The sequence below is a fragment of the Bubalus kerabau genome, chromosome 8, assembly GCF_029407905.1.
Source record: "Bubalus kerabau isolate K-KA32 ecotype Philippines breed swamp buffalo chromosome 8, PCC_UOA_SB_1v2, whole genome shotgun sequence".
Lineage (NCBI taxonomy): Eukaryota > Metazoa > Chordata > Mammalia > Artiodactyla > Bovidae > Bubalus > Bubalus kerabau.
The window spans coordinates 105469025-105477281 of NC_073631.1; the positions used below are offsets into that span (position 1 = coordinate 105469025).

An 8257-nucleotide genomic window follows, 5' to 3' on the forward strand; every position below is an offset into this window, starting at 1 on the left:
AAACCTGGCCATGGAGAAGGATATGGCAACCCACTCCAGTATTCTTGCCTGGAGAATCCCAGGGATGAGGGAGCCTGGTGGGCTGCTGTCTACGGGGTCGCACAGAGTCAGACATGACTGAAGTGACTTAGCAGCAGCAGTAGCAGCAAACCTGGTCATCTGCCAGACTGCAGGGCCATCCTACTGCTCCTTAAGGGACAACACTTAAGCTAGAATAAACAAATATTTACTGTCCAAACTAGATACTTTCAACAGTGAAAGGGGAGCTATTAATAATGACACCAGGGAAATTGGTGTCCACTGAGACTGCCCCAAGCAGATGAGGAATGTCTAGAATGTCACCATACTGTGAGTCTGTCTCCTTTACCTGGAGTAAGAGATGTGCTTGTACAGGTCTAACTGGCTTGGGGGTTGGGGAAATCAGGAGTGTGTCCATTTATGTGTCTGCTGATTTCCATGGTGTAAATACTCTGACCATGTTCAGTTTTAAGCTACTGACAATTTAACAATCAACTCACAAGATTTCTGAAAATTTAGCATTTGGTTGTTTTAAAAAAATTTTTTAATGTATATTTATATTTATTTATTTGGCTGCACTGAGTCTTAGTTGTGGCATGAGGGATCTTTAATGGCCACTGCAAACTCTTAGTTACAACAAGTGAGGTCTAGTTCCCTAACCAGGGATCTAACCCAGGCCCCTTGCAGTGGAAATGCAGTCTTAGCCACTGGACTGCCAGGTAAGTCCCCTAGCAATTGGTTCTTGCTAGCCAGAAAGCTCTAACACACTAATGCCTGCAGTCCAGACATCAAATTCTTTGAAGCTCAGAGTAGAATTCAGTCTTTTTTTTTTTCCCTTCAGCCACATTGTGAGGCATGTGGGATCTTAGATCCCCAGCCAGGGATAGAACCCACATCCCTTGTGTTGGAAGAATGAAGTCTTAACCATTGGGCCTCCAAGAAAGTCCCCTCAGAGTAGAATTCAGTTTCCCTTCACCCGTATCCTATATTCTTTTCTTTCCCAGGATATATGTCGTTCCAAGAGACTACAGATTCTGTGACCACCAGAATCTGTGACCACCATCCCTATTCTCAGATATAGATGTGGTCTTGCTTCTTCATTTCTCTAAACATAGTTTATTTAATCTAGTTGAGAAATATTTAACACGTTTTCTGAGTGTTAGATATTATAGTACATAAGAATACAATAATTCAATATTAGCAAAGTTATCAAAGTCTAGGATATTCAGTCTTGAATAAAAACATGCGCTATCAACAGTCTCAGTTCAATTCAGTCACTCAGTCGTGTCCAACTCTTTGAGACCCCATGAATCGCAGCACGCCAGGCCTCCCTGTCCATCACCAACTCCTGGAGTTTACCCAAACTCATGTCCATCAAGTTGGTGATGCCATCGAATGATCTCATTTTCTGTCGTGCCCTTCTCCTCCTGCCCCCAATCCCTCCAAGCATCAGAGTCTTTTCCAATGAGGCAAATCTTCGCATGAGGTGGCCAAAGTATTGGAGTTTCAGCTTCAGCATCAGTACTTCCAATGAATACTCAGGACTGATCTCCTTTAGGATGGACTGGTTGGATCTCCTTGCAGTCCAAGGGACTCTCAAGAGTCTTCTGCAACACCACAGTTCAAAAGCATCAATTCTTCGGTGCTCAGCTTTCTTCACAGTCCAACTTTCACATGCATACATGACCACTGGAAAAACCATAGCCTTGACTAGACAGACTTTTGTTGGCAAAGTAATGTCCCTGCTTTTGAATATGCTATCTAGGTTGTTCATAACTTTTCTTCCAAGGAGTAAGCGTCTTTTAATTTCATGGCTGCAATCACCATCTGCAGTGATTTTGGAGCCCAAAAAAATAAAGGCTGACACTGTTTCCACTGTTTCCCCATCTATTTCCCATGAAGTGATGGGACCAGATGCCATGATCTTCATTTTCTGAATGTTAAGCTTTAAGCCAACTTTTTCACTCTCCTCTTTCACTTTCATCAAGAGGCTTTTGAGTTCCTCTTCACTTTCCGCCATAAGGGTGGTGTCATCTGCATATCTGAGGTTATTGATATTTCTCCCGGCAATCTTGATTCCAGCTTGTGCTTCTTCCAGCCCAGCATTTCTCATGATGTACTCTGCATATAAGTTAAATAAACAGGGTGACAATATACAGCCTTGACGGCCTCCTTTTCCTATTTGGAACCAGTCTGTTGCTCCATGTCCAGGTCTAACTTGCTTCCTGACCTGCATATAGGTTTCTCAAGAGAAACACAGGTCAGGTGGTCTGGTATTCCCATCTCTTCCAGAATTTTCCACAGTTTATTGTGATCCACACAGTCAAAGGCTTTGGCATAGAAATAGATAGTCTAGCTTATGTCAAATAGCATCAAAATCAGAGCAGTTCCTTGGACAGTTTCTCCTCTAGCATGAAAGGATGACCAAGTCTGAATATTGTTTCAACAGTCTTTGGGGTCTCTGTGATTTCCTGTGGGCAAATAAGAGCATAAATTATAAAACTACAGGCAAGGCCCAAGAATACACAGAAGTGATTACATGGGACAACTGGAATCTAGGAAACAAACATTTCTCTAAATAAGAGTCTAAAGAAAACATAATACCAATTCTGCCTGGCATTAAGACAAGTGTTATAAAATTACAAGGAGTATTTTAGCTCCTAGACCACAGCTCCATTCCAAACACTTTGCATTTGCACAAGTAAAGCAACATTAGAAAGGTTTGCCTGGAACTCAGGGATGATTGACCTTGATATAAATGAAGTCTCTCCCTCTAGGAGACAGATGATTGTTTATGTATTTCAAATGACAATAGTTTTCAGTTTTCAGTTTTCAATGTCTACTCTTGCTGTGCCCAGTCTTAACATACCTCACCTTCCTACGCATGAAAACCAATCTTTTTTCTCTCTCTTTAATGCCATCACAAGGATCTGGGCTATATACTTGGCACTAGACTACAAAGAGAAGTCAACACAAATGCTGCCCATAGGAAGCCCATACTTCTTTTGGGAAGAGATACAATTATATATACAATTAATTGTAATACAAATAAGACTGAGAAAGAAACAGGTGAAAACCAAAGCCAGAATAATGGTCATGTCACAGACTAAGGATATGACAGTCATAAATTAATTTTCTACTAGCCATTAGCATCCACATACTATCTGCTATGACTGCTTTTCAATATGCACAAATACACTTTGAATCAGGCCTATGCATTTCCTGTTCAAAAATAGATAATTTTTAAAGTCTCAATTAGATTTTTTTATACAACTTGATAATCCATGTATAAAATGTATATGGATAGTGATATGATATCCTTTTTTCTTTTTTATATGATTGTTGCTGTTCTTCAGTCACTCAGCCATGTCCATTTCTTTGTGACCCCCCCCCCAGACCACAGCACACCAGGCTTCCCTGTCCTTCACCATCTCCTGGAGCTTGCTCAAACTCATATCCATTGAGTCAGTGATACCATCCAACCATCTCATTCTCTGGCATCCCCTTCTCCTCCTGCCCTCAATGTTTCCCAGCATCAGGACCTTTTCTTTCTTTATTATTATTTTTTTTAAGGGCATTTTCTAATGAGTCAGCTCTTGGCATCAGGTGGCCAAAATATTGGAGCTTCAACTTCAGCATCAGTCCTTTCAATGAATAATCAGAATTGATATCCTTAAAAACTGCTTCCTGATTGCTTAAAGTTTACACAATAGGTCTTGAAAAGTGAAAGTCAGTTGTGTCTGACTCTTTGTGACCCCATATTGAAAAGCAGAGACATTACTTTGCCAACAAAGGTCTGTCTAGTCAAGGCTATGGTTTTTCCAGTAGTCATGTATGGATGTGAAAGTTGGACTATAAAGAAAGCTGAGTGCCAACGAATTGATGCTTTTGAACTGTTGTGTTGGAGAAGACTCTTGAGAGTCCCTTGGACTGCAGGGAGATCCAACCACTCCATCTTAAAAGAGATCAGTCCTGATTATTCATTGGAAGGACTGTGCTGAAGTTGAAGCTCCAATACTTTGGCCATCTGATGCCAAGAGCTAACTCATTAGAAAATGCCCTTAAAAAAAAGAAAGAAAGAAAAGGTCTTGATAGTGAGAAAGATTGAAGGCAGGAGGAGAAGGGGAAAACAGGATGAGATGGTTGGATGGCATCACCGACTCAATGGACATGGGTTTGGGTGGACTCTGGGAGTCGGTGATGGACAGGAAGGCCTGGCGTGCTGCAGTCCATGGGGTTGCAAAGAGTCAGACATGACTGAGCGACTGAACTGTACTGAACTATACAGTCCATGGAATTCTCCAGGCCAGAATACTGGAAAGGGTAGTATTCTACCCCCTGGAGTAGGTTCTCTTCCCCAGGGGATCTTCTCAACCCAGGGATCAAACCCAGGTCTCCTGCATGGCAGGTGGATTCTTTACCAGTTGAGCCAGCAAGAAGCCCAAGAATACTGGAGTGGATAGCCTATCCCTTCTCCAGTGGGTCTTCCCAACCCAGGAATCAAACTGGGGTCTCCTACATTGCAAGCAGATTCTTTACCAACTGAACTACTAGAGAAGCCCAATAGGTCTTAACTAGAATATATATGAGAGCTTCCCTGGTGGCTCAGACTGTAAAGCATCTGCCTGCAATCCAGGAGACCCGGGTTCAATTCCTGTGGAAAAAAAAAAAAAAATGTATTTGTATTCATACTCAAATTGCTTTTGAGAGCAAAACTCCTTAAATACATTGTGGAAGATAATAAAGGTACTTCATTTCCTTGTGAAAAAAATATATATGGGATAGTATACATAGAATGGTATAAACAAGGTGGGTGGGAGTGGGGACAAAAAAGGTGAGGGGAATTAAGAGATACAACCCTCCAGTTATAAAATAAATAGGTCGCAGCCATATAATATATGGCATAAGGAATATGATCAGTAACATTACAATAACTTCATATAGGGACAGATGGTTGCTAGACTTGCTGAAGTGATCATTTCTGAATATATACAAATATCAAATCACTATGTAATACCCCTGAAACTACCATAATATTGTACACTAGCTATATTTTAAATTTTTTTAAATTAAAAGAAACTATGACTATATGAATCCTCCTGCAATGCAGAAGACCCTGGTTCAATTCCTTGATCAAGAAGATCTGCTGGAGAAGGGATACCCACTCCAGTATTCTTGGGCTTCCCTGGTGGCTCAGCTGGTAAAGAATCTGCCTGCAATGCAGGAGACCTGGGTTCAATCCCTGGGTTGAGAAGATCCCTTGGAGAAGGGAAAGGCTACCCACTCCAGTGTTCTGGCCTGGAGAATTCCATGGACTGTATAGGCCATGGGGTCACAAAGAGTCAGACACGACTCAGCGACTTTCACTTTCGTGACTATATCTGCTCAATAAATTATAGTCATATAAAAGAAAAATGAATAAACAAGTTGAAAAGAGACTAAAAGGGAAAGTGGATTAAATTATTCATTTAATCTAAATGATTGTGATTGGTAACGTTGGTCATCCATATGGAAACAAGAATGAATTTGGTTTTCCCTCCTCTCCTCCCCACAACTAATAAAATGTCCCTGTCACAGAGTTGTTACTATATTGTGTTTGTTTTTTTTTTAATGAAGAACATTTATGTGTAACAATATAAAAAGATCTCCAGACTGTAAAGTAAAAAGGACAAGTTACAGGAAAAAAATCTATACAACACAATCCTATTTATGTGTGTTTGGGAAGGGGCCTCCCCCCTGAAACCTGAAGCCCCAATACACACATATATATGAATACTCATTTATAGAAAAAGGATCTAGAAGTATATACAACAAATTGCTACCACTGTTACCATGAAGAGAAGTAGTATACACGTGGGAGCCATTACTCTTTATTCCGAACTTTCATAATTGCTTAAGTTAAAAATAAATAATACTACAAGACAGTTATTTAGAAAGGTTGTAAAAATTATAAATCACTAAAAAAAGGTGCATAATTATTTAGTGAATTAATCTGTTACCCACTGCAGTATTCTTGCCTGGAGAATACCATGGACAGAGAAGCCTGGTGGGCTACAGTCCATGGTGTTGCAAAGAGTCAGACACAACTGAAGCAACTTAGCATACACACACATCAGGCTGGCACAGTGGTTCTAAAAATGTAGTCTGACTCTGAAAGGTCTCTGATGCCCTTTCAATGGAGCCATGAGGTCAAAACAATTTTTAAAACATACTAATATGTTAGGGCCTCCCTGGTGGCTCAGTGATAAAGAATCTGCCTGCCAGTGCAGGAGAGACAGGTTTGATGCCTGGTCCAGGAAGATCCCAGTTGCTTCAGAGCAACTAAGCCTGTGCACAACTATTGAGCCTGTGCTCCAGAGCCTGGGAGCCACAACTTCTGAGCTCACGGTCACAACTACTGAAGCCCACATGCCCTAGAGCCTGTGCTCTGAAACACTGTAAAAGAAGCCACCGCAATGAGAAGTCCACTCACACTAGAGAGTAGCCCCTGCTTGCTACAACTAGAGAAAAGCCCGAGCAACAATGAAGACTCAGCACAGCCAGAAACAAATAAATAAATGGAATTAAAAAAAAAAAAAAAGCTAATATGTTACTTGCCTTTTTTGTTCTCATTCTATCATAAGTTTACAGTGAAGGAAGAGGAGGGTTATGAAGTTGATGACAGAAGAGATCAGAAGTAATTTTTGTACTATGAGGATTTATTTTTTTAGCCATATGAATATGTACCTATTAAAATTATACCTTCAGTCCAGTTCAGTCACTCAGTCATGTCCGACTCTTTGCGACCCCATGAACCGCAGCACACCAGGCCTCCCTATCCATCACCAACTCCCAGAGTTCACCCAAATCTATGTCCATCAAGTCGGTGTTGCCATCCAACCATCTCATCCTCTGTCGTCCCCTTCTTCTCCTGCTCTCAATCTCTCCCAGCACCAGGGTCTTTTCCGATGAGTCAGCTCTTCACATCAGGTGGCCAAAGTATTGGAGTTTCTGCTTCAACATCAGTCCTTCCAATGAATACCCAGGACTGATCTCCTTTAGGATGGAAGAAGGTAATACAAATGAATACTTGTTTAATCTTGAGATGGAAGGCATTTCTGAATATGACAAAATCAAATCATAAAAAAAATGATAAAGTTGACCATAAGAAGTTTACAATTTTGTCTAGAAAGAAAAAAATCCACAAGATTAAAACCCAAACGGCACTTTGGAAAAAAATTTGCAACATATGGTGTGTGATAAACAATGGTTCCTTTCAAAACAACAGGAAAAAAGATGAGCATGCCATAGGAAAAAAAAGAGGCCAAGACCATGATCAGGCAATCTGAAATGAAGAAGATGCAAATAACCCCTAAATATATGAAGATAAGTTCTGTCTCAGCACTAATAAAAGAAACGAAGATAAAATTAATAATGACTTACCTTTTTTAGACATTCAGACTGGAAAGATTAACTCGAAAAATGGCAAAGATGTCAGAAATTCGGTATTCACATAATGTCAGTGGGAATGTAATATAAATTATTTCTGAAGGGCAGTGTGACAGTACATATATAAAGAAACTAATTGTGCAACTCTTGATCTGAAAATTTCACTTCTAGAAATTTAACCTAAGGTCACAGAGATAAATAAAATACAACAAACAACTGTATGTCAGATTACTAATTTCTGCCCCACCTAACCTTCTTTTATCATTTTACTAATAGGATCTCCACTCCCCTGAGGGGATAGATGAGTACTCCACTGCAGAAGACATTTCCCAGCGACCCTGAAGCTTCATGTGGCCCTGTAACATAATATCAGTGGAAGTATCTGCTGCTGCTGCTGCTAAGTCACTTCAGTTGTGTCCGACTCTGTGCGACCCCATAGACAGCAGCCCACCAGGCTCCACCGTCCCTGGGATTCTCCAGGCAAAAACACTGGAGTGGGTTGCCATTTCCTTCTCCAAACTTCTGTATCACCTGATGGCAATTGCCAGTTCCTCTCTTCTCCTATGGAGAAGGAAATGGCAACCCACTCCAGTATTTTTGCCTGAAAAATCCCATGGACAGAGGAGCCTGGGGTGCTACAATCCATGGGGTCTCAAAGAATTGGACACGACTGAGTGACTAAGCGCACTCTTCTCCCAAGTGAAAACATGATGCTTGGGTCAGCTCTAGCCATGTAGACAAGAACAACATTTTGAGAGAAGGCAGAATAACAAGCTAGAAAGAATCTGCTGTCTTGTATGACTGAGCAGCA

At 40.8% G+C, this 8257-nt stretch overlaps 1 long non-coding RNA gene across 1 annotated transcript; it reads right to left on the reverse strand.

Moving 5' to 3' along the window:
- Window positions 1-2358: 2358 nt before the first annotated feature.
- On the reverse strand, window positions 2359-7881 carry LOC129658663 (uncharacterized). Its single transcript, XR_008717496.1, has 3 exons — window positions 7441-7881; window positions 6760-7053; window positions 2359-2489 (listed from the first exon to the last, which is right to left on the reverse strand). It is a non-coding gene; the product is annotated as an uncharacterized LOC129658663 (long non-coding RNA).
- Window positions 7882-8257: the final 376 nt, after the last annotated feature.